This window comes from Lepisma saccharinum, chromosome 19 (assembly GCF_977018435.1).
Source record: "Lepisma saccharinum chromosome 19, izLepSacc3.1, whole genome shotgun sequence".
NCBI lineage: Eukaryota > Metazoa > Arthropoda > Insecta > Zygentoma > Lepismatidae > Lepisma > Lepisma saccharinum.
In genome coordinates, this window is record NC_139247.1 from 20,579,862 (window position 1) to 20,606,409 (window position 26,548).

Genomic DNA, 26,548 nt, shown 5'->3' on the forward strand with positions numbered 1-26,548 from the left:
GTTCTTCAAAACTAACACGTACTTTAAGCCTGCCTAGTTTAATTAGTAGACAGTTTAACTCAAGTTTTAATTATTTCTAACTCTAGGCTCAATTTATCTGCGTAATTTATTTATGTAATATAATTTATTCTCTAAATTTATTAGCACTGTTTAACTTATCTTATTTTGAATTTTACTGCAAACTTATCTTATTTAATTTCAGGTGTTAACTTTACGTTTAAATTCTTTGAAATCAATCGAACCGTACTGAGGTACAAGGTAAGAAAAAAATTGAGACTGATTTACTCCTGACTACCTGAAATAAAATAATAATTATTATTTATGCGATCTTTAAATGCATTAAAATACTAACATCACTAAAACTTGAAGAATCTTTAATTCTCTCTACTCATTCTAAAATATGCTTAGCATATTATCGTGGCAAAGCTTTAAACTAAAACCGTTGTGGTTTAATCATTATCATTCTGCGATGGCAGAATGGATTTCCAGGATTATCGGTAGCTATCCAATATCCGAAGGAAAATACTTGTTATAGGAGCGCAAAAAATCTTGACGTCGACGTCTACATATTCATATAATATAAATATTCTCATAACTGGCGCTTAAAATAAACTTTGCTAATATAATCATATACCTTCTTCTGAAGAGTAACTATAAAATTCTAGTGATGTATTCGCTGAGCTAGTATTATTACATACTGCAAAAAAAACTTTTGTGCGTAAAGCACATTATTAAATAATAAGTCTGCTTTTAATTGTTAATATTATTAGTGCTATTTTATTATAACTTATTATTATGTCACGCGAGTGGATTTAATATATTAGACCTGTTTCACTTTAATAAATACCGTAACTTGGAGCAAACTTGCAATATTTATATTTAAACTTTTAAAACAATCTGCATTTTAAAGTTTTTAACGTTCGAAGCTACAACGTGCTAAGGATAAATATTCAACTGTCAAACGAAACATTGTTTCGGACAGGAGAAAAAAAAATATATAAATATATACTAACAAAAAATATCTCGTTAATATGTGAGAAACGTCCACGCCGTGTGATGCTCTCCTAAATCTCTTCTAGTTATTCAAAATAAGTTGGCTGTGCCTAACTTTGCTTAAAGCATATAAGTATATGTATATCTGTGTACGGATTCATTCTCGTCACAACTGCTTACCTGTGTACGGACATCTCTCGTCACTGCAGCCTAATTATACATCTATTACTTCTCAACTAGAACTTTTAATTAATCGGGCGGTTTATACCCTAAATCACGGTACGCCATTCTAACTATATACGCCTGGCGTAATAGCGGACATAATTGTACAGCGTGTCGAGGAATATAATTAGCGTTTCGTTTCTTTTCATATTAACATGAATTAAAAATTTTCAGGCAATGTATGCGTAAGTTAAGGTAACGTAAGGCAAGTGACTATCTCGTATAAACTTGACTATCTCCTTAATCTAAGCTCCCTTCATGAGGTGCTAGGAGACTTCAGTCATTAAGAATATAAATGAGTGGTCCTCGGGGCCTTATACGTTCCCAAAACTATATATGTATATAAAAATGTAATATCCTCGTTGCTAAAGTCTTAGCAGTCATAGTTCAAGCATTCTAAATCCTTTACAAGTTACGGTCAGTTTTAAACCAAATTTAAATTAAACTTTTAAGGAATTTCAATTAATAATAATTACAAAAACAAAATATTGACTCAAACAAGCATACTCTGTGCTATGACTCGTTAAAATGCACTATAGTGCCGATTGACTCTAACTCGGTGGCACTAATTTATTTTCCTCATTCATAAATAACTTTAAAATCCACTTTTAATCCACGTTATTAATTAATTAAAATGTTAAAGATAAAATCGTTTACTGTTCACTGTAGCTTACTGCATCCTCATAACCAACGTTGTAATAATTTCCGTATTCAAGATTATGTAAAAGAAAATTCTAAAATCACTGTCAATGCAAGAAATCTTGAAATCTAAATGCCTTTCCCTTATTCCTTATTTAAAATTCTGGATGGTAAAAAATTTCCCAGGTGGAATTTGTAGCCATGGTACCGGGTTCGTGAGTGAACCACAGAGCTACCAGGAGCCGATTGATAGGGAATCGTCCACGGACGTCCCTGGGCCGGCCACATTTTTGATGAAATGGGCCTCCCTAAAATCCGACATGGAACCTTCCGCCACGCGGACTGCCGGACGCTCCTGATACCATAGCGCCAGTCCGACGCGGGTAACCGCGACGGAGCTAGGGCGCAGGTTCCTCCGCATTTTACATTTCGCTGATTACCGACCCAGACTCGAAGTCGATAAATTTAATCGAATTCATTCTCATGTTAGACTAAACATCTATCATGGCATATATAAATTCTTCTCCCCCAATTAATGCAAAAAACTTTAAGCCTTATGTATTTTCAAAATTAATTTTGGCAAGGACATACTAACCAAACTAAATAAATGAGCAAAATTTTGGGGTGGGATTGAATTTAAACTGGTTAAAAATTTCTTTTCATTTCTATAAAAATGAAAAGACCCGCAAATCTCCACCACGTATCGAGATTTGGGGTGGGGTTGAATTTAAAACTGATTGTTGAAACCTCTGCTAGATAACATTCTATTTTCTCATGGCATTTCCGAGGAAATGGATGAGAAGCCCAAATCTCCACCACGTAACGAACCTTAAAGTTCGTGGGATCTTAAAAGTATCTAGCAGGTTAACCAGTTAGCTGATGGGGTGATGTAAACTACTCATCATTCATCCTCTTGATGAGACCACTCGTCATTGACATGACGAGTTATTGCTTGGCATGCGAAAGGTACAAATAACACAAAGGAATTAAACTACTGAAAAGACAATGGCAAATCGTTGGATTTTGTGAACCGTTGAACCTGTATCATGGCTGGGTGTAGGATAATTACCTGTCTAACTGAAGTCTCTGAGCTGAATCGAAAATAGCGAAGTCCTCTGTAAGCTTCTCTCTAAGTGTTGACCAAAGCGTGCTTCCACTATCGACCTCCTGTCTTGCTGACCTCCTCTCTCTACCAACTCAATTCCCAAAGTCCAGTCCCTTCCCAGCTTCTCTCACCTCTATATTCCCTGGCCATCGAGCTCTTCCTCGATGCCGAATCGCCGAATCGTGTTTATTATAATTGCTACCATGCAAACAGCTGACACCAAACCCAGAAGTGTTACCTGTTTCCTGAATGCTCAGGAGGTTTGCATGGCACAACACAATGCATTGTAAACATGCCTAAGAGGCTTGAGACAGCTGAGAAAAACAAGTGAATGCCCTGGTCAACATGAAGCGTTCAGAGAGACTTAATAAAATAAACATACAATCTTAGGGATTGATACGTTCGCGCCTCCTAGGAAAAATTTTCTCCTTTGAAAATTTAAAAGTCAAATCGCAAAGCTTGACATGACTCAGGTTCGCCAATTCCATATATTTTCTTAAAAAACCCAAATATACAAAAGAAATCCACCATAACTTAACTTTCTCTTGTTTACAGCATCCTGAAGGAAAGAAAATTTTTATTCCCTAAACTTTATAATAAATAATACCCTTAATACTAACAAATTCGTATGTTTATACGATGTAAAAAACAATAATATATACTATTATAAGACTAGAAATCACAAAAGTTCATGTCGTTAAGCGAGAAAACTCTTAATGTATCACATGTGCGTGTACGTAATGTGTATTATGTATAATTGCTCATCAACCTGCTCCTAGTCAAGAGTCTGTGATGCCTCGCCACGCGGTAACGACTCTGTGTCTCCCGCGAGGCCAACGGCTGGAGCGTCTTGCAAGATGGAACTTAATTCACAATGTTTATTTATATTGCCACTTGATATAGACTCTTCAAATAAATTTAAAAAAACCTTAAAAAGGTGCACAAGTAAGTACACGTAAGTAAGCATGTAAAACATTGCCACTTCTCACTGTTTTGTCCGTGTGAAAACCTGATCATATCAAAGTGCGTATGTTGTACGAACTACGTAGCACTGCACTCCTAACATCGCCAAATATATAAACTTGCATGGCTGTGTTGCACATTCCAATGTATTATTATACAATATTCAAATGCATATAGTGAGTTACACTGAAAACTGTCGCTGGTAAAACTTAATTATAGCGTTCAATTTTCTTTTCTACGTTTAAACTGTACACTGTATACACATCTATGGCGTGGTGAATACCTTTGTATGACTGCACACAAAATTAATAATCTTCCAAGTGACAAAACTATGTGCTTGAATTTAAATATCAAATAAATGTTCTGCGAACAAATGTGTCGCTTTCAATATTCCATGTTGGTGAGAAGAGGGAAAAAAAATAACAATAATACCTGCATGCGACAAACATATGCATAAAATATTGTCACTAAAGCATGCTTTCTAAAATGTTCGAAAGTGCTGGAATTATGTTTTTTATTGCTTGCATGTCCGTTTATTATTCAAAGTGCAAAATTTCATCTTAAAAAAAAATTATGCACTAATTGCACTGGTCAATTGACACCACTGGTGCTTGTCGCTTCCTTGTAGTATGATGTAAACTTGCATGCATATAAAACTAGTTCTTATGCATGACACAAAACTGAAAATGTATATAAGGACTATGGAAAAGTACTGTTTCCCATAATGCATGTTAAATGACCAAATAGATACACATGATAGGAGCTCACATGTATATGTGTAGAAACACTGTAGCACAATTCTGTAATTATTGTTTGTGACCGGAACTGCTGTTTGTAGAATGTGTGATTTCTATGCTTTTTCTTCTTTCTGGATTGCTTGTCGTCTTGACTGCATTGGGGCAATGTAAAAAAATGTGGTAAATTACCCGTAGAACTTGGGAGATGAGGAAAAGTTGTTGATAATGTATAGTCCGCTATACTGGGAAATGTATGGTTGACTACATCCTTCCTATAAAAGGTAGTCTCCGTGCAGTAATAAGTAGAAATGTCTGCATGTCTCCCTCGTAAAATGGTGGTGACGAGTCTCTTCTTGAAATAGTACTTAAAATGTCTGCATGTCTCCCTCGTAGAATGGTAATCAGTCTTTCTGCCTGGTAATAGACTGCTTGCGGATGTCCGTCATGAAAAATGCCCATGGATGGTGTAGGCATTGCTTGTCCATGGTGCTCCGTATAGACAGGTTAGGTTAAAAGGAAAAATTATGACAAAGAAAGGAAATTGCAATAGGATGGGTATATATAATTCAAGTATGCATGTACACAAAACCAACTTATTTCCACTGCCTTTTCTTTAAAATCAAATTGAATTGTCTCATCAAAATAAAATAAATTAAATTAATATATAAAATAATTGCCATAACTCTTTGAAAATAAATAAGGAAAATTTAAATAAAATATCCAACAGTAATTAAAATATTAATGTCCATGATTAATGTGTTGCCTTAACCTATTAATTATTACTGCGCTGCTCTGAATTAATCTGTTTCGCAAGCTGATGATGCTTATAAAAATAATATCCTAGGGTTGCGGTTAATAACACATTCCAAATAACAAAAACTAATATAGACATGGGCAAAGGGTTTAAAACTAATTCTTGAAATGAAATGTTCTTACTAATTGATTGATTAAGTTGCTTTAAAGCAAGTTCAAGTGGAATCCATTGGGGAATAGTGAAATCAGATAAATTCTTGGGAATATTAGGTAGTAACTCAATTTCCTGCATTTTGACTTGTTCGAAAGCTAACATTCTTGTGTGTAAAATTTGTTGATCCACAATAATATGCGAAAAATCCTGATAATTAAAAAATAAAGATTGGCCTTCGGTAAGCTGAACTGATCTGTGCGTGTTCAAATTATTATTCAAATTCTGAATCACAATAAATTGACCTGAACCTGATATTAAAATACCATTGCGTGTTCTGATAAACTGAAATAATTTATTGTCAGTAATAGATTTCACTTCAAAATTACAAAATGTAAAATTAATAAACAAAAGTAAGTGTTGCAAGCATGTTCTAAAGTCTGTTGAAAATTATAAAATAAATTATGTTGTGAACCCTTAAAATAAGTATACAAAATTTGTGTTGCGCAAAGCAAGCTGTTAATATCTAAAAGGTTGCTTTGACAAGCCTCTAATGGCCTCCTAATAAACGATAGGCCGGTGCAATTTGCCGTGGTTCATAAATATGCAATGTAAGACAAAATTTCAGTAAATGCTACTTCTGACTTTTGTTGAAACTCCAGGTGGTAACAAATATAGCATTAGGGAATTAAAAAGGTGAAATTCAAATTTGAAACACAATAAAAATAATGAAAAACTTTCTCAATTTCAAATTTCCTTTAAACAAAAGAAATTTAACCACTCAAAACTTCTTGAGTCCGCCGTATACCTCAAATCACTTGGTCGTGTAAACAGACCCGCCGCGGAAAGGTATACTTGACTCATATAAGAATGGTGTGTCAATTCCTTAGGTATGTTTAAACAAAATAAATATAGAATAGTTATGCAATATATTAAAATATAAATACAAATTAATAGTTATTACCTACTGTACTAACATTAACATGAAGTTAATCAGTAAGAAGTAATGAATTTATTGCTGCATTGTCGAATAAGGTGCAAATTGGGTAAATAAGCTAAATTTCCTAATAATAAATATTAATAATAATAATAAATTCCCAAATTATAACATTTGTGGTAAACCACACTGTTTAAATTTGGAAAGGCTAACGATGCCGTGGCGACTTTGGCTGCACATGCCTGTGCTAATCACCGAGGCTTAGCCTTGGCATGTTGCTGACAAATTTTGATTACTCTATGTGCATAAAGTGCTGAAATTGCCCTTTTGTAAAAATTTCCCTGATTTTATCAAAATTTCGTTTGACTTTATCCAGATTTAAACCAAATGGACGTCGATTTCCCAAAAAAATTTACGTACTATAAATATCTCTATGAAAAACGGGAAAATTTTGCGAGAAAAACGCAAAAAAAATTTCGGCTTGTTGTTCCTTTGTAAAATTATTGGTCGTGATTAGTCTGAAGTGCATAAATGCGACGTTTTATGGCAAAAGTTATTTATGTAGAACAAAATATCCCTAACATTGTTTACATAACGTTCTATCGTGAAAATCAACTTCTGATGGCTATATTCGTAACTAAACTGTTCCCATAAAATTTTAATGAACGACCGCCCCTGGCTGATGTAATCTCCATGCTAAGTGTTTTCTAAGCTTCCAGCGTGTTCAAAGTACTCGGGAGAGAGCTACCGTGCGGAGAAAGGAATTCGCAAATTCAGCTGCGATGTATTTCTGCTTATCGTTGCATTCTTCGTAGTCGCTTGGATGGACTGAACAAATTTCTCTATAGCGACAGGCGTGATCGGCGACTTCGGGGAAGTTCGGGTACCGTTCGGGAGGTGGAGGGGAAAATTCGCTGCTTCGGGCAGCGGGCATAGGAACGGAGAAAGAAAATGCAAGGCGATGGTTCGCTGATACATTGAATGACGCGTAACTGTTTACAAAACTTTAAATTACTACGAACAAGGTTTAGTAAGCGCTGCGGGAGTTCGAAATAAAGTCAAGGACTTTTGAAATGACGTAATAAATGGGATAGAAAGAGAAAAAACTTCGTTGCGCTTGCGACAGCGTGTTTACTTGAACACTTCCGTGCTCGTAAAATAACAACAATTGGGAAGCTGTTAGCAAACTAAATGGCTAATAAACCTTGCATAGGTTACAATCAAACATAAAAAATGAATTATACTTAAAATTTAAATCGTAATGAATATAAAATTCTAGGCGAACGTGAAGTCGTAAAAAATATGGTCTGTGAACGATACAATAGGTTCGGAAACCTGAGAATTTGGCTTACTTTCTGCGTTTAAAGTAACATTTGAAACTTTCTCAACTTTTACTGGTGACTGATTCGCAAATAACTCTAACTTTTACAACTGGCTGAACACAGTGTGAAATAGGCAATTCACTTTCCATTTTGCGACTGTTTTGATCAAAATTAGGACCCTTGCTTACGGGAAATTTCTGAACTCTATCTTTGATGGATAAAATATTCTTTGGCAAATCTATACTGTCGTCTTTAGTGACTAAACTATTTCTGGATACATCCTGAACTTCTTGTTGTACCCTAGGTTGAATAATAATGGACTGAGGCAAGGGTGGGGGAATTGGCGGGTGACTCGTTTTCAATGGTACCACTTCAACAATCGGTGCAACATCGTCGTAAATCTGATCAATGGACGGTGGATCATTATTAAGTTTGCTTAACTGTAATTCGTTGGTACACTCATGGTCATAAGTAATAAATTTCTTGCGGTGACATTGAAAATAACAGATTATGAAAATTATAAAGATACTAATAATAAATGTTATTAATAATAAAATTGTAATTATATTATAAGGATAGTCAAAGGATTTGTTCAACACATAAATAAAATTAGAAGCTTTTACGTGTGGAAGTAATCCGTTTAAAATAACTAAAATCGCAATGATTTTCATGTTGCTTAGGCAATCAAAACAAACAGTTCTACAAAACTAACACGTACTTTAAGCCTGCCTAGTTTAATTAGTAGATAGTTTAACTCAAGTTTTAATTATTTCTAACTCTAGGCTCAATTTATCTGCGTAATTTATTTATGTAATATAATTTATTCTCTAAATTTATTAGCACTGTTTAACTTATCTTATTTTGAATTTTACTGCAAACTTATCTTATTTAATTTCAGGTGTTAACTTTACGTTTAAATTCTTTGAAATCAATCAAACCGTACTGAGGTACAAGGTAAGAAAAAAATTGAGACTGATTTACTCCTGACTACCTGAAATAAAATAATAATTATTATTTATGCGATCTTTAAATGCATTAAAATACTAACATCACTAAAACTTGAAGAATCTTTAATTCTCTCTACTCATTCTAAAATATGCTTAGCATATTATTGTGGCAAAGCTTTAAACTAAAACCGTTGTGGTTTAATCATTATCATTCTGCGATGGCAGAATGGATTTCCAGGATTATCGGTAGCTATCCAATATCCGAAGGAAAATACTTGTTATAGGAGCGCAAAAAATCTTGACGTCGACGTCTACATATTCATATAATATAAATATTCTCATAACTGGCGCTTAAAATAAACTTTGCTAATATAATCATATACCTTCTTCTGAAGAGTAACTATAAAATTCTAGTGATGTATTCGCTGAGCTAGTATTATTACATACTGCAAAAAAAAACTTTTGTGCGTAAAGCACATTATTAAATAATAAGTCTGCTTTTAATTGTTAATATTATTAGTGCTATTTGATTATAACTTATTATTATGTCACGCGAGTGGATTTAAAATATTAGACCTGTTTCACTTTAATAAATACCGTAACTTGGAGCAAACTTGCAATATTTATATTTAAACTTTTAAAACAATCTGCATTTTAAAGTTTTTAACGTTCGAAGCTACAACGTGCTAAGGATAAATATTCAACTGTCAAACGAAACATTGTTTCGGACAGGAGAAAAAAAAATATATAAATATATACTAACAAAAAACATCTCGTTAATATGTGAGAATCGTCCACGCCGTGTGATGCTCTCCTAATTCTCTTCTAGTTATTCAAAATAAGTTGGCTGTGCCTAACTTTGCTTAAAGCATATAAGTATATGTATATCTGTGTACGGATTCATTCTCGTCACAACTGCTTACCTGTGTACGGACATCTCTCGTCACTGCAGCCTAATTATACATCTATTACTTCTCAACTAGAACTTTTAATTAATCGGGCGGTTTATACCCTAAATCACGGTACGCCACTCTAACTATATACGCCTGGCGTAATAGCGGACATAATTGTACAGCGTGTCGAGGAATATAATTAGCGTTTCGTTTCTTTTCATATTAACATGAATTAAAAATTTTCAGGCAATGTATGCTTAAGTTAAGGTAACGTAAGGCAAGTGACTATCTCGTATAAACTTGACTATCTCCTTAATCTAAGCTCCCTTCATGAGGTGCTAGGAGACTTCAGTCATTAAGAATATAAATGAGTGGTCCTCGGGGCCTTATACGTTCCCAAAACTATATATGTATATAAAAATGTAATATCCTCGTTGCTAAAGTCTTAGCAGTCATAGTTCAAGCATTCTAAATCCTTTACAAGTTACGGTCAGTTTTGAACCAAATTTAAATTAAACTTTTAAGGAATTTCAATTAATAATAATTACAAAAACAAAATATTGACTCAAACAAGCATACTCTGTGCTATGACTCGTTAAAATGCACTATAGTGCCGATTGACTCTAACTCGGTGGCACTAATTTATTTTCCTCATTCATAAATAACTTTAAAATCCACTTTTAATCCACGTTATTAATTAATTAAAATGTTAAAGATAAAATCGTTTACTGTTCACTGTAGCTTACTGCATCCTCATAACCAACGTTGTAATAATTTCCGTATTCAAGATTATGTAAAAAAAAATTCTAAAATCACTGTCAATGCAAGAAATCTTGAAATCTAAATGCCTTTCCCTTATTCCTTATTTAAAATTCTGGATGGTAAAAAATTTCCCAGGTGGAATTTGTAGCCATGGTACCGGGTTCGTGAGTGAACCACAGAGCTACCAGGAGCCGATTGATAGGGAATCGTCCACGGACGTCCCTGGGCCGGCCACATTTTTGATGAAATGGGCCTCCCTAAAATCCGACATGGAACCTTCCGCCACGCGGACTGCCGGACGCTCCTGATACCATAGCGCCAGTCCGACGCGGGTAACCGCGACGGAGCTAGGGCGCAGGTTCCTCCGCATTTTACATTTCGCTGATTACCGACCCAGACTCGAAGTCGATAAATTTAATCGAATTCATCCTCATGTTAGACTAAACATCTATCATGGCATATATAAATTCTTCTCCCCAAATTAATGCAAAAAACTTTAAGCCTTATGTATTTTCAAAATTAATTTTGGCAAGGACATACTAACGAAACTAAATAAATGAGCAAAATTTTGGGGTGGGATTGAATTTAAACTGGTTAAAAATTTCTTTTCATTTCTAAAAAAATGAAAAGACCCGCAAATCTCCACCACGTAACGAGATTTGGGGTGGGGTTGAATTTAAAACTGATTGTTGAAACCTCTGCTAGATAACATTCTATTTTCTCATGGCATTTCCGAGGAAATGGATGAGAAGCCCAAATCTCCACCACGTAACGAACCTTAAAGTTCGTGGGATCTTAAAAGTATCTAGCAGGTTAACCAGTTAGCTGATGGGGTGATGTAAACTACTCATCATTCATCCTCTTGATGAGACCACTCGTCATTGACATAACGAGTTATTGCTTGGCATGCGAAAGGTACAAATAACACAAAGGAATTAAACTACTGAAAAGACAATGGCAACTCGTTGGATTTTGTGAACCGTTGAACCTGTATCATGGCTGGGTGTAGGATAATTACCTGTCTAACTGAAGTCTCTGAGCTGAATCGAAAATAGCGAAGTCCTCTGTAAGCTTCTCTCTAAGTGTTGACCAAAGCGTGCTTCCACTATCGACCTCCTGTCTTGCTGACCTCCTCTCTCTACCAACTCAATTCCCAAAGTCCAGTCCCTTCCCAGCTTCTCTCACCTCTATATTCCCTGGCCATCGAGCTCTTCCTCGATGCCGAATCGCCGAATCGTGTTTATTATAATTGCTACCATGCAAACCGCTGACACCAAACCCAGAAGTGTTACCTGTTTCCTGAATGCTCAGGAGGTTTGCATGGCACAACACAATGCATTGTAAACATGCCTAAGAGGCTTGAGACAGCTGAGAAAAACAAGTGAATGCCCTGGTCAACATGAAGCGTTCAGAGAGACTTAATAAAATAAACATACAATCTTAGGGATTGATACGATACTATTATACAAGGATCGATATCCGGTGGAGGAACATATTGGTTCCGATCTCACTTTAAACTGCAGGTCCAGTCCCGATTAGACTTACTGTGCATAAAGTCGACTTAAAATACCAAATCAACCAGATAAATTTAAAATACAAGCATTTCTTCCATTTGGAAAACGTTTTCATATCATCAGCCATAAAGCATAGAATCGTTTCGTGCTTTCAAGCGTCTCAAGCTTATACTAAATGTATCAATAAATAGAGAATCATGTTTTTGGTATTTTTCAACTCCGGTGGCGAAGTGGTTAGCACGGTGCCAGGAGTCCCGGGTTCGAATCCCGGTCTGAGTATGGATGTTTGTAAGTGTCCATTCATCAATTCTATCATATATCACTCATCTCTGTCTCCGCAAATTAGCCAATACAAAAATAGCACAAAGTGTGAAGTAAAATGTTTTAGGTATTGGTAAATATTGACAAAAAATGAGTAACATATCAGGGAATTTTTGCAATCATTTTCTTACACGGTGAAATACACTCCATTGTATGTCTTCTGATTTCGCCATTCACACATTGAATCCTTGCACAATATGCTGATGAATGAACTGTTCTTGGTAATTTATTTATAATCCAACAATGTTCATATAATTGGTTCTACAAAAACAGTTAGATTTGACGTAGGGCAAGAACATGACTAATACTATAAGTGTTGTAACATGCAATATCATTTCCAGATAGATATTTTTGGTTAGGAAATGGTGGAATCATTTCGTATGCAATTTTTATTTTGTCAACGTCTTCGTAATAATAATATGAAAATAACAGAATTTCCTTGCATATAAATGTGCATTTCCTCTTTGCACAAACACCCAACAAATGATGACATCTGTTCCCACTTTCAAAAGAAAAAAATATAGAACAATGCTTGCAGGTTTAATGTGTTATTCAAGTTATTTTATTTCCATTTGTATATGGAAAACACGAGCCGAATGCAATGGACGGTAATGACAATTATAAACACACACATATAAATCCGCCCGTGTGCGTAAACATTTATGGCAACAAACATTTATGTTCTTTAATAAATTTCTGACGTGTTTCTTTAAACATAAAAAGTAATGGCAACGATTTCCTTACGTTATTTCTTCATTAGTTAAGCGCCTTTACTCAACTTATTGTCACAGGAATAATTTTCTAGAGAGATGAATTGTCCCATAACTGTACCAGTTATTTATCAACACCTCCATCATATTTCCTCAACACCCCTCTCTCCCACATGGGTCCATTTACGATCATTTTGACCCTTACACCCGCCTAAATAATGTTCTTGAAACCCCACCCCCTTTCCGCTTTAGAAATCTTGATAAACACCTGACTTTATCTTTGCCCTGAATGCTGACCAAGTTACCTCATTCAAAGTAATTGAAATGTTTTATTTCGTCACCATTAAGTTTCTCGAAAATATTATAAAGACTACCTTCCAGAGATACGTGTAACTGCGATTACTTAATTCACTCAATAAGTCTTATATATCTATTAAGGCAGAAGATGAAGGAGACTCGAGATAAATAAAAGCACAGGTGAACGTTTCTTCTGTGGTGAATTGTTGAAGTGTTCCATGAAAAAGTGCCTGTTATTCCTTCATTAACTGTGAGAAATCATTCTATTGTTTTCTAACCGCTAATAAATGTCCAGATATCACGCCAGTTTTCAAGAGCGAAGCCACCGAAGCACTGAGGCTTCACAGAATCGCAGGGAGCCGTTTTCTGGGAAACCCCATCCCTCCGGGGAGGTGGGAGTCTGGTGACGTCATTTTTTGACCTTGACATCCGTGAAATTCAGCGGCGCGATCTCTTGTTCTGCTGGGCAGAAGTGGAAGAAAAAAGTGCTTGTGGTGCTCTCAGCGCCTCCTAACGTATTATTTCCCAACTTCTTGCGAGAGGCCATTTCTCAGTGGAAGGTCCGTGCAGCGGGTTTCCTGCCTTCGATGAAGATCTGCTTATATATCTTTAGTTGTGGTAGATGCTTATTGAAAGGAAGAAATGCGAATCCTTTTTCTATCTAAATAGTAGATTCGTGTCTGAATTTGTATACAACCCCAAAGTATTTTCAATCCAATTTGAATTTTATGATTGTAAAGTAGTAGTAGTAATTAATAATAATTTTGATGATGATGATGATAATAATAATAATAATAATAATAATAATAAACCTTTCTATGACTCTTCTCTCCCTGAGAAAAATCCTAGGGGCGCCCTTGAGTGACATGGTATATTGCCATTCTGTTACGAGAATTGGACAGACGGGGATGGAAACGTCCTTAGCTACAGGCCAACATTATGCCCTCTTGGTAAATATGTAAACAGAATAAACCACAGAATACCTTTAACCATTTGATTTGGAGATAAATCAACTTACCTGTCCATACCCATCTGCCATTATCCTCCAAGGTATTTAAGGTATATTCTTTTTCTTTCATTGGGGCCTAGAGTGGATATTTTCGTTGATTATGATGTATTCCTGGGTAAGAGATAATCTACAAGGTGAGAGGTAGCCGGGGTGAAGAATCAGCGGAGCTGAAAGTAGGGCTTCAGAGGTAAAGCCGCAAACATGTTACAATGTATTTTGCTTTTTGGTGTAAAGTAAAATGTGATTTTATGTTGTAGTGCTAATATCTTTAATATTATTATTATTGTGCATCATGCCATGCTGTTTAGTATTATTATTCCACACTTTGTGTAGATCGACCACAGAGTGAACATGAAAAACAGACATGAAAAAATCGGGAGAATGTTCCTTGGGGAACTTGAAGATCTGTTAAAAAATTGATGATCTAATAGTAGCAGATGAAAAAACGTTCTCGGGAAAGGGAGCATGGGTGTGAGCACTGTGGCGCTATTGAACCCTAATTATAGACGTCCGAATTTTGTTCCATGGAGGGGCAATAAAGGTAATTTTCCAAGGGGGGTAAACGAGAAATATTACCCTGTAAGACTGTTGCCCTCCTCAAAATATAACACTTAAGTTGTAAATAATCCCTTTCCTGGACCCATAGCAATAATTGATGTAAATTACTGTGATTGATATCATCTTATTATATGTCTCAAATAATATATACTTTCAGGTTAACATTCATTTATCTGGAAAGGGGAAGGTGTGGCGACCATCGTTGCACCCCCTTGCGTACTTCTATGCTCCTATATTATTTTATACACAATTAAGTATTTTTAAGCCGACCAAAGTTCCAAGCATCAAGGGGAAAACGGGAGGAGTGCATTTCTTCCTGTAATCGAACTAACTAACTTGGTTCTTTGCAAATGTCTTGTTATTAACAATGAAACATATAGTTGAATGTTCAGTACGCCTTCCGTTATAATTGAAGGTAACAACGCCTATACTGGGGTGTCACCTCCCCTTCCCATCTGCTAGAAAGAAGTATGTATAAAATATGTTGCCCAAAGTATGTATCAAATATGTTGCCCACGCTACGAAGTCAGAGGTTCCACCTAGCAAGGCATGGACCTGCCAGTTTGTTTTTGCCATCTCTTATGCTATTTCATCAGTTCGTCATTCATCCTCATCACCGTACTTATCCGTAGAGGCATAAAAGCGATTTAAAATATCCAAAATAGATAGAGATTATAAGGTGGTATAAAATACAACTATCTAAATGTAGAAATGTAATAATAGTAATATAATAATAATGATCTTTATTATTATGTCCTATCACAATTAATTAGCGTTTGGCATAACTTTAGAGTTCTAAGAGCTCTTTTCATGGACGAGTGAAGTTCCACTTGCTCCATTCTACATCTCCTCTTCATGCCGAAGTAAGATGAGCAGGAAACGCTTTTTTTAGTAGGCTCTTGGCGGTTCATAGCAACAGTATATTGAGAAAATCTATCGAGAAACAATAGTCCTGGCAACACTGACACGGAAATCGTTGAAGCCTCCTTTCCCTGCCCTTCCCCACACCCGCAAGCGCGATGCGCTTCTGCCCAAGCTCTTTTCCTTGTGGTTTCGCTATACTTTGAGGGTTTGCTGTACCTTGCAAGTGTGCTGTTCCATTATTATTTTTATTATTATTGTTGTTAGACAATTGCTGTACGAGGTCTGGAATCCCATGTTACTTTCCAATCCTGGTTAAGGCATTTAGGTTCCACTAATTTTGTTTCTCTCCATCCATCCTCATAGTTACAAGTAATCAATAGAGATTCGCGAATAGAAAGTACATGATAGCTCGAAGATATAAACATCAGCCGTTTATTTCATTACCAGTTTCCAATCATGATGCATAATGATATGATAAAACTAGATAACACTTATTTTCATTACCGTTTCGAAGACGGATCAGATTCCATTTTAAACAGTAGGTCCATAGTCCCGATTATCCTTACTGTGCATAAAGTGGTCTTAAAACGCAAACCCAATCAATCTTTGGAGACGGGTTTTGGCCATTATATGCACACGCGTGAGCGAGGGACAGACACATGCTCACACGCAGGCTACTAAGAAACGTTTGGACCTAGAATTGGAATACAACTGTACGACTAAGCACTCTAAAATGTAGGATTAATTAAGAAACCGGCTTCGTTGCTTCAGGGAAATCCTGCAGCAGATTTTGGATGTTTTGTTATGTACATCAAAGGTCGTTACAATTCCTCCCAAAGCAGTTAGAATGGTGTGAGGTTATTACAATATATTCGTAACATTTCATAATGTATGTAGCACTGAGGCATATGTATAGTTTAAAGAAATGTTCTGTCCCATAGAAACGTGACAGAGTGGGAAGCACCTGATAACTCAGAATGTCAGGGAAATGAGCCGTCTTCATGGTAGAGGGGACAATTATATTCCAAGTCCAAATATGTCCAAGTCTAATATACTTGTACAATTCAAAATCGAAATTGAAATTGCTCCTCAAAAATAAAGAAAAATATGCAATTGATTTAAAATTTTTTGAACTCCACAGGGCAAAATTTTTCTCCATACTGTCTCAAGAATGGAAATTTCTGTGCACCGGAAAGTTGATACTCTAGACCACGAAACGTGCAGTTTCGGGTCTCCTGGTGGAAGCGTAAAAACATTTATCCTCAGATTTCGGCCTGTATACGGGACCAGTGGCCTCCCACAATCTTGGGAAATGTGGAAGCTAGGTAACGTAGCTACGGTGCTGGAAAACTTACAACAAAGACTTAGTGTTCGTCGTGCTGACCACAATTCACCTCATAATTGGTTAGATTAAAACCTCACCTCTGTTGTAGTGAGGTAGCCACTGGCCCTCACTTGCTGTTACGTCGTGGGTTATTATTAAAGTATTCTAATTTTTGTGCAAGTTCATGATCTATGTATTAATCATGCATTTTTGATACATAACACTACCATTCCATCCACACTTTGTTTTTCAGTACTTGCTTAAAACATTTTTTTTAATTCCAGATTGATGGATGACGTACAAGAAATTGTGTCTCCCATAATATTTGCTACCTTCATTGTAAGTCAAATTGTTCTCTTCCTAACTGCGTTCGCATTTATTAAGGTATGTCTTTTCAAAATTATTAATTTTATTGATTTATTACAACCTTAGTGACAATGAAGTTCGACCAGTCACAAATATCGGAGTGCGTTGTGAAAGAAGGATAACACATGCATATGCTGAACATATTTTATTCAGCAGGCTACATGGAACAAAGGAAAACATGAATGCAACGCAGCAATGTATGGTGTCCACACAAAATAAAACATTTTCGTCCATCTACACGTGACATTGAAGTTCGACCACTGTTAGAGGGGATCCTGTTTACCATGGTGTGACGCCGCCCCGTCGGCGAATAACTGTGGCAATGCGTCGGGGCATGCTGCGGACGAGTCGTTCAAGGTATTCAATATCGATGCGGTGCCATTTCTCCTGCAGGCAGGCGATAAGAGCAGCCACTGTCGTGGGTCCCCTCTGTTACACACGTCGCTTAAGAACACGCCACACATTCTCAATGGGCGAGAGGTCGGGACTCGATGATGGCCATGGCAGAGTTCGCACGTGATGGCGAGTCAACCATTCTCTTGTCAGCCGCGCTGTATGAGGCCTGGCATTGTCGTGTTGAAAGATGAGACGCCGCCTGTGGAACAGGTGCCTTCGCACTGTGGGAAGATGCCGCTCCAGTATGCGTGTATAGGCGTGTGCATTCACAATGCCCTCACAGACGTGTAGTGGGCCAACCCCAGATGCCGTCATGCATCCCCATACCATCACTGACGCAGGATTCTGTACCCGACGTGCATAACATTTTGCTTCATTCTGTTCCTCCTTCCGACAAATGACTGTTTTCCGTATTTTCCCGTACACAACATTGAAAATGGATTCGTCCGCCCACAAAACCCTATTCCACTGCCGAAATGTCCATCCCCGGTACATTCGTGCCCACCGCAGTCGATTGCCTTTGTTCAACATGGAATGGAAGGGTTTACGTTTCGCCTTGTACACTCGGTAACCGCATCGCTGTAGGTAACGGCGAATGGTTCTGGTTGACACTTCAATGTGAAAGCGTTCTCGAGTCCACAGTCGTAATTCGGAAACAGAAACATGATTGTTGGTCTGGATATAGCGCCTAAATATCCGTAGGTCACGCACGCTCAGCAGGCGTTTTCGACCGGGGGCTTTACCTGGCTCTGTAGTACCCGTATTTTGGTGGTGTTTGATGATGCAGTGGACGGTTGACTTGGGTAAGTTCAGTTGGCGCCCTATTTCCCGTTCACTGAGTCCATCCCGTTGCAACTCCACCACTCTTCTCCTCACGGTGTTTTCAATAGGTTTGCCCCTGGCCATGGTGATGATGCACTGCGGTTCCTCGGTGCACAGCACGCGCTTATATACGGCGGACTCCCTTATCGTGTCCGTGACGTCATGCTTCCGTCGAATGCGCCACTATCTTGAATATTTCCGTATGGGTCTGGTGCCTGGTCGAAGTTCAATGTCACGCGTACGTTCCCCGTTTTCGTTCTTTACGTGACCTTGGGTGCAACATGCTGGGATCACGATTCTTGCCTGCTCACACGCCTCCTCTTACACACATGCGTCACTTCTGTGGGTCACCATTCCACCGCCTATGCCTCTGTGCATTTAATCACGTATTCCTTTCTGGTCGAACTTCATTGTCACCAACGTTGTAACTATTGCTGACAATTAACTAGTCTTGTACATACACCGCTCGTAAATATTTATGGATAGTTCCAATAACAAAAAGAAAGTAATTTCTTGTAATTGTAGAACAGGTTGTTTGTTACGCAGATGTTTGGAAAACCACATACATAAAACGTTTCCAAGAATATCCACAGATTATTGGTTCTCACTAAGAATAATAAAGCCTAGAAAATTCGAGAAGTGCAAAATGGTTGAGCTAAACAAAAACAAGAGAAAAAAATCGTGAAGTTCCCAAAGAACTTAAATTGAATGGGAGTACACAGTAAAAAAAAATAAAAAACCGATGAACTATTAAAAAGGTAAAAAAAAGGTAAAGTGCTCCCCTGTGCTTAGCAGGGCGTATAGGGGGTGTGGGGGTAACGCCACATGAACTATTAGGGTTCGACAATCATATGAAAATTAAATTGTATAGGTGTGAATGTGGCAGAAGAGAAAAACATATAATATTGTAATTATGAAGCCTAAGTTCAATCAGTCTATTTGTAGAAGTCCGATATTGTAGCTATTACATATTTGAGTAGTACGCTTAATATTCCTCATGAGATAACTCAGAGCAAACCTCACCAAATTTAGTTTCATAACTTTATAGTCGACCTTAACATTTCAATGAAATTTTGTAACCTGGATTAATTATTGCTTTCAACCCAACAGCATCCATTAATGCGAAATTAAAAATAATTCTTGAATATGATAATGACAATTGTATGACTCGTCTCCAATAAAGAGCAAGTCTGAAATATCTGAAATCAATTCACAGCATTGGATATCCAATACATTTCCATCCAGAATAAATATCAACTCATAATGGGGAATATCCGTTCCAGCAGTAGTACAGTGGCTCTCAAATGTTTTAGGACAACGACATTTTAAACTAGGCAACCCAACTTACCCAAGGCGTTCATTTGTTGCATGTAGAGTTAGGCTAAATTTCAGGATTGCCACATGCACAATAGATATTTATAAAATACGCGAAAGAAAGAAATCCAAGTATTATTGTATAGAGCTAGAAAACAAATATCAGTATTACATTTGTTGCAAATGAGAAATACTTTCTGAAAGAAAGAAAATCGATTTTCTAGTATTTCATAGCTCTTGAGTCTAAACAAAGGAAAAGATGAGAGATGAAACAGAAGGGGACAACAGAGAGGAGAAGAGGGAAAGCAAAAGGGGAAAAGGAAAAGCAAAGGAGGGAAGAAAATGAAAGACAGAAGTGGATAGGAGAAGTAATGAAGAGAAAGGCAAAAGATGCGAGAAGAGATGAGGAAAATGGGGCAAAGAGGAGAGAAGAGAGGAAGGCAAACAGAATGAGAGAAGAGTAGAAGAGGAGTTTGGAGAGGAGACAATGAGACGTGAAGAGGAGAGTGGAGAATAGAGTGAAAGAGTGAAAGAGAGAAGAAGATGAGAAGAGTGCAGTGGAGTCGGAAATATAAGACAGGAGAGGAGATAAGAGGAGTGGAGAAGAGTGGGGTGGATGCAAGAGGGGAGAAATAGAGGGAGGGCGATATGAGATAAAGCAGAGGAAAAGGAAGAGAGAGAACAAGGAGAAGGAGAAGAGAAGAACCGAAAAGACTGGAGACGGGAGGAGGTAAAATGTAGTTGCAGAAAATATCGTCTAGACGTCAAGAATTGATTCATTCATCAAATTATCGACATGAAACATTCAATAACATTTTAAAATGTATTGGAGAATGTATTAGATGTGTGCGAAATGCCTTTTGGTTTGGTCAGAGCAAGATAAAATCGTCCATGTAAGATCTATGATTTTACCTGCGATTATACCTCTAAAACATGAATGTAATTTTAATATTTAAAAGAGTTATCCATATAGATACTAACCCGTTAAGATTGATAAGTGTTCCTTCACATCGCAGTTGTTTATTACTTCAATTGTAATTTATTTTCGTTATTAAAATTGTAACATTTCACAAATAACTGAATAGAGCATGTACGATAATTAGCCGTTCTCCTACTTGAATATATCCTATTGTTACTAAAATAAATGGCCGGTATTCTGTTGCTTCGGAATGATTTCGTTCCGTGGTTGTCACCCCTGCTCTAAAGGTAGAATGAAACACTTGCTGGAGTTCCTATGCCAGATGTTGCGCCATGGCTCATGTGAGCCGACATAGTTGCAGTGCTGAGGAACGACTAGTGGTGAGTGAGTGGGTGTACGAACGACAACGCACGGAGCAAATCATGCACTATAAAGTAATACAAAGTGACATATAGTAAGTATGTTATAAAGTTAATAAATACGTAGATAGGTATATTATAATAAATGCATGTCATATATGTAGGAGTAATATTTACTAATATAATCTAGGCGTACGGGAACGTCTCTAACATCCTGCAGAGTTGCATTAGCATCAATGAAATTTTGTCACTTTACTTAGAAATTGTTATTTCCTTCTTCCAGATACCCGATCCTGTCTACGCATCATTTTTCTTGTCATTTTTAATTTACGTTCTTACGCAGCTTGGGATTCTTTCCTTCCTTGGAGATGAATTAATACAAGAGGTATTTACTGATAATTTACATTATGTAAATGTAGTCAATATGTAATTTTTAATTTAGTACTGATATTCGTTTTGTATTTTTTCGGTTATTTTAATAACCTTCTCTCAAGTACTGCAAATATTCTTATGGTTCATTCAATAATGATGTATGACCTCATCGGCATCAGCGCTATCAGAATACCAGAAGTAGCTACACTGCGCATTCACAAATCCGTAAAAATCCATAGTGCCATAATAAAAAATAGCAATGTGTGTATAAATAGTTTTTAATAGAGAAATTTGAAAGTCAAGTACGTACATTATGTGGTTTAGCCTTCTTTTCTGTCTATCAGGTTTAAATAATTGAAAGTCAACAATGTGAATTATTATGTTTAATCTTCTTATCAGTCCATAAGTGTTTGAAAGTCAATAATGTAAATTATGATCAATTAGGGGCAGAGCGTATCTCTGAAAATTTTTGGGGTTTTACGAAATTTTCACGTTTTTCTTTCCAATGGTTAAAATTTAAAATCGCCATATCTCCGTTCCCAATTGAGCTAGGAGGAGGATTGATAGCTCGTTGGACTCGGAATGAAGTCCTAATTCCGATTCTACAATACAAAATGGGGTTTCCGTTTAAAATGTGACAGTTGCCCCCACCCGCTGGGGAATCAAGTGTGATATCATTGAATAGGTTTCTTGCACTTATTCAACACGTATTTTTTTGGTTTTCAGATTCGATGTGTATTTCTCACGATATGTGATCGTTCCAGGACTTTTGGACCACCCAGTATGTCTATCAGGGTTAAATCATTGATAGTCAAGAACGTAAATTTTTGTTTAGCCTTCTTATCAGTGTTAAATACTGGAAAGTCAACGAAGTAAAATATGTGGTTGAGTCTTCTGACATGTCTATCAGGGTTAAGGAATTTAATGTTAATGCCAATAACGTAAATTATTTTGTTTAGCCTTCTATTAGGGATAAAACATTTAAAGTCATCAACGTAAATCATACGGTTGAGCTTTTTCATATGTCTATCAGGGTTATCAAATAACTGCAAAATTATTGCAAAACACCCTGGCATTATTGCAACTTACTAGAACCTCATTACATTGAGCTTGATTCTAGTAAACTTTACGCCTGTCCTTCGTATCGCACATACAAGCCTGCCAGATGACATCATAAAAGAATCACATTTATCCTATGATCCCACCGAACGCACGTTGCAATTATGCTACAAGAAGCAGCTCCTGGATATTTTATGCTTCATTAACGGCAGTCTGTATGCAGTTATAGGCTATTCATAAAAGGGACTCTAATGTAATGAAAATACCTAAAGATTTCCTGCACACAATTTTACATACAGACTAAGATTTCTAATCGGCTATATATACCCCTCACAATGCTAGAAGATGGAAGTCTGTGAGAGGTATATTTTGAATATGATTTCGTAGTTAAAACGAGAAGTATAAACGAACGTTCGGTAATAATAAGTTGTAAAATACGATTTAGCAATTACCAATACCCAGGCCAGTAGCTAGATTTGATCACCAGGGGAGGAGCTCACGGGGTATCAGGGGGGCTTTGGAAACCAAGTCCAGTTCTCAAAAGTTTAACAGTATTAAATCAAGTTAAATTGGGGGGCAATGTTGTTATAAAACATAAAATTGAGAAATATGCAAATACTACAGTTTTTTTCTATATCTTCTAAAACATCTATTCAAGTGTTAATTGACTGCTACCGACACCATCCCTTAATACACACTCTATACTATTTTTGATGATACAGGTATTTATATCATACAAGTAGAAATGTACAATATTTGCTTCATTCATAGTGCCTACCGTGCCCCGGCCGAAGCAATAAAGCTTCCCCACAGATTTGCTCCCCTTTAAAAGTACTTTCTAACGTCTACACAATCTTCTAAACACTTAGATTTCGACTCACTAACAAGATGAACAAATCTAATAGCTGCTGTTTATGTTCGTTGAATTTATCCCTCGCGAAATTGTGAAAAAAATAATATCTGCTGTCTACATTTTCACTATTCACCTCAAAGAAATTAGAATACAAAATAGTTTTACCTAATGTCAGGGCCCTTAGCCAATACCTACCAATACCACGTACTATTCGTAGATATTATACATAATTGTAAAAAATATTAATTACATTGTCCCCTCCCCGTATCACTTATCGCACAACAGCACACCCTCTCGTGTCACTTATTGCACCCTTCTCAATCTACCTCCTCGCCAAGCGCCTCGATGTCAAATTACAGGAAAAGTAGATCGACGTTGTTTGCCTGTCGAACGTAGGTCTACGCATGGCTGTGTTTATTAATTCATTCCCGGTTGTGTTTTCAACGAAAGAAACCTTTAATGGAAGCAATGCGATGCGACATGAAAGGTTGCTCTCGTGTTGTGCGATGAAGGAGATACAAGCAATAGTGATGCCTTACGCCCCGGTAAGGGATATGCTGATTTCATGTTCCTACGATGAGGTAAGCGAGGCGATTTTCGAACTTTCATCACTCATAAGGAAATCTGGAGTTTTAAATATAATGGTGCCTTCCGATTTTAAATTTGTTGCTTCGTTTGCTTGCAAATATATACTTTACCCGACATTCTCGATATAGAGCACAAAAATACGAAACTTTTGCAAAAGTCAACGAAAGGTTTCACATATACTGTACCCATCTGCAAATTTTGGTGAACTTTTGAGCCCTTCGCTATTCACCCCCTTCCTCCCTCTCTCTTTTTCTCCTTATTCCTAGAAGAAAAATGTTTGATTGCTAGTAACTACTGAACGAATGGTCATAGAGAGCTCGATATTTTTGCGATGTACTATGCGTATCGTTCACTATAATAATATACAAGTGCCACTGATATTTATTTCGGAACTATTTTTCCCAACACACAAAACTAACCTACATTGCTCATAACTTCTGAATGAATGGTCACAGGGAGCACTGATTTTTGCGTTGTACTCAACATATCATCCACCTTGATAATATCGTATCATTCTAAAGAATGATGGGATCTGAACCAGTCATTGTGCAATTAATTGCTGGGTGATGTAAGTTACTCATCATTCATCCTCTGATGAGAGCACTCGTCATTGGCATGACGAGTGAACGCTTGGCAATACGAAAGGTACAAACAAAATTAAGAAACTAAACTGCAGAAGAGACAATGGTCACTCGTTGGGTTTTATGAACCTTTGAACCTGAATCATGGCTGGGTGTTAGGATAATTACCTGTCTATCTGATGAATTAGGATGAATAGAATATACGAAGTCCTCTGTTGGCTTCTCAATTTGTTGACCAGAGCGTCGTCTCACTGCTGCCCTACTGCTCTCAAAACCTCTTCTCCCTTCTCTACTCCAATCCAAAGTCAGTCCCCTCTCAGCTTGTCCCCCCTCTATATCACTAGGCCATGGAGCTCTTCCTCCATGCCGAATCGTGTTTTTAATTGCCACTATGCAAACCGCTGACTCCATAGGCAGAAGAAACTACCTGTTTCCTGAATAGCTCAGGAGGTTTGCATAGGACAACACTGTGCATTGTTTACATGCCTCAGAGGCTGAGACAACTGAGAAAAACAAGTGAATGCCCTGGTCAACGTGAAGCATTCAGAGAGACTTTATAAAATAAACATATAATCTTAGGGATTGATACGATATACTAGTTTAGCGGGTTCTTGTCTGGTAACCCTATTCCCATTTCTTCGAGATTAGGATTCCAAAATGCCACAAATTGCACAGTTTGAATTTAGAGCATGTTCGGCAACTTGTTTTGGAAGAATATGAAGCTACTGTTAATTTCATAAGTCTCTCGATATATTCGAAAATAGAGAAATATGTATCTTCTTTTTCCCAACTTGCCTAAAGTGAGACGATATTGAGACAACAAAGATATTATTTCATATTATCATCCCTCCAAAAGAAATACATTCTGAAAACATATTATGCAAGTGGATACATACTAGCGTGCACGTAGTGTTTCTCAAATGTTGTTTAATAGCTGTTGACTGCATAAAATCATATATTGCACTCCACTTAAGTTTTTTGTTATCCCAACAAAAGTTTCCATGTTTGTTTATAAATACAATACCTTTTATTAATTATACTTAGATAATTTTTTATATAAATTATACAAAATGAACAACAAAAATGCTTCGACATCCAACAAAAGACCACATGCTCATCAAGAAATCTTGTTTGACCATGTGTATACATCATCAGATATACTAAATCAAGTATCGGATATTCCGAATTTTCTTTATAGCCTAAAACAAAAAATCACAGATAGATTTCAAAATTTGATTTTGCAACATTCCATAAAAATAGATTTTATTTTATCATTGTTGTATGAAAACTCTCGCAATGAAAACGAAAAATACTACCATCATACCACAGTAATCTCTTTACGTCGCGATGAAATGAAATCTCGCAATTGAAACAGTTTACGAAATTGTTTCCTGACCACTAGAACACCGTGCTCTGTGGCACCGATCATGAACTTCGAGTGAAAATAGCCAAATATGTGCTCTTTCCTGGAAACAGTTACATCGACTTACCTCCAAAAATTAAAAGGTTAAGAAAGCCATATTAAATATATCAAATTCCGACAACAAATATTTTCTATGGTGCACCATCGCACATCAAATCATATATATCGCGTTTCTCACTATGATCGCCTTGAATACATTATCGAGTTTGAAAAGTCGATGTCTCGTATCCAATATCCGGTAGATCTTTAAGCTATTGGCAAGTTCGAAAAGCAACCCCTTTCCGTGCATGTGTATAGCTACGATGAAAATCTTAATATCTATGTACTTAGGCATCATTCGCCACCGACAATTGCAAACATTATGTTACAAATCAAAGCGTAAAACATACAAACTTTTCCACGCTTGATAAAGAAACAAATTACCTCACAGTTCAACAGAATCACAATATGCGTTTGATGCCTAACAATATTTCAT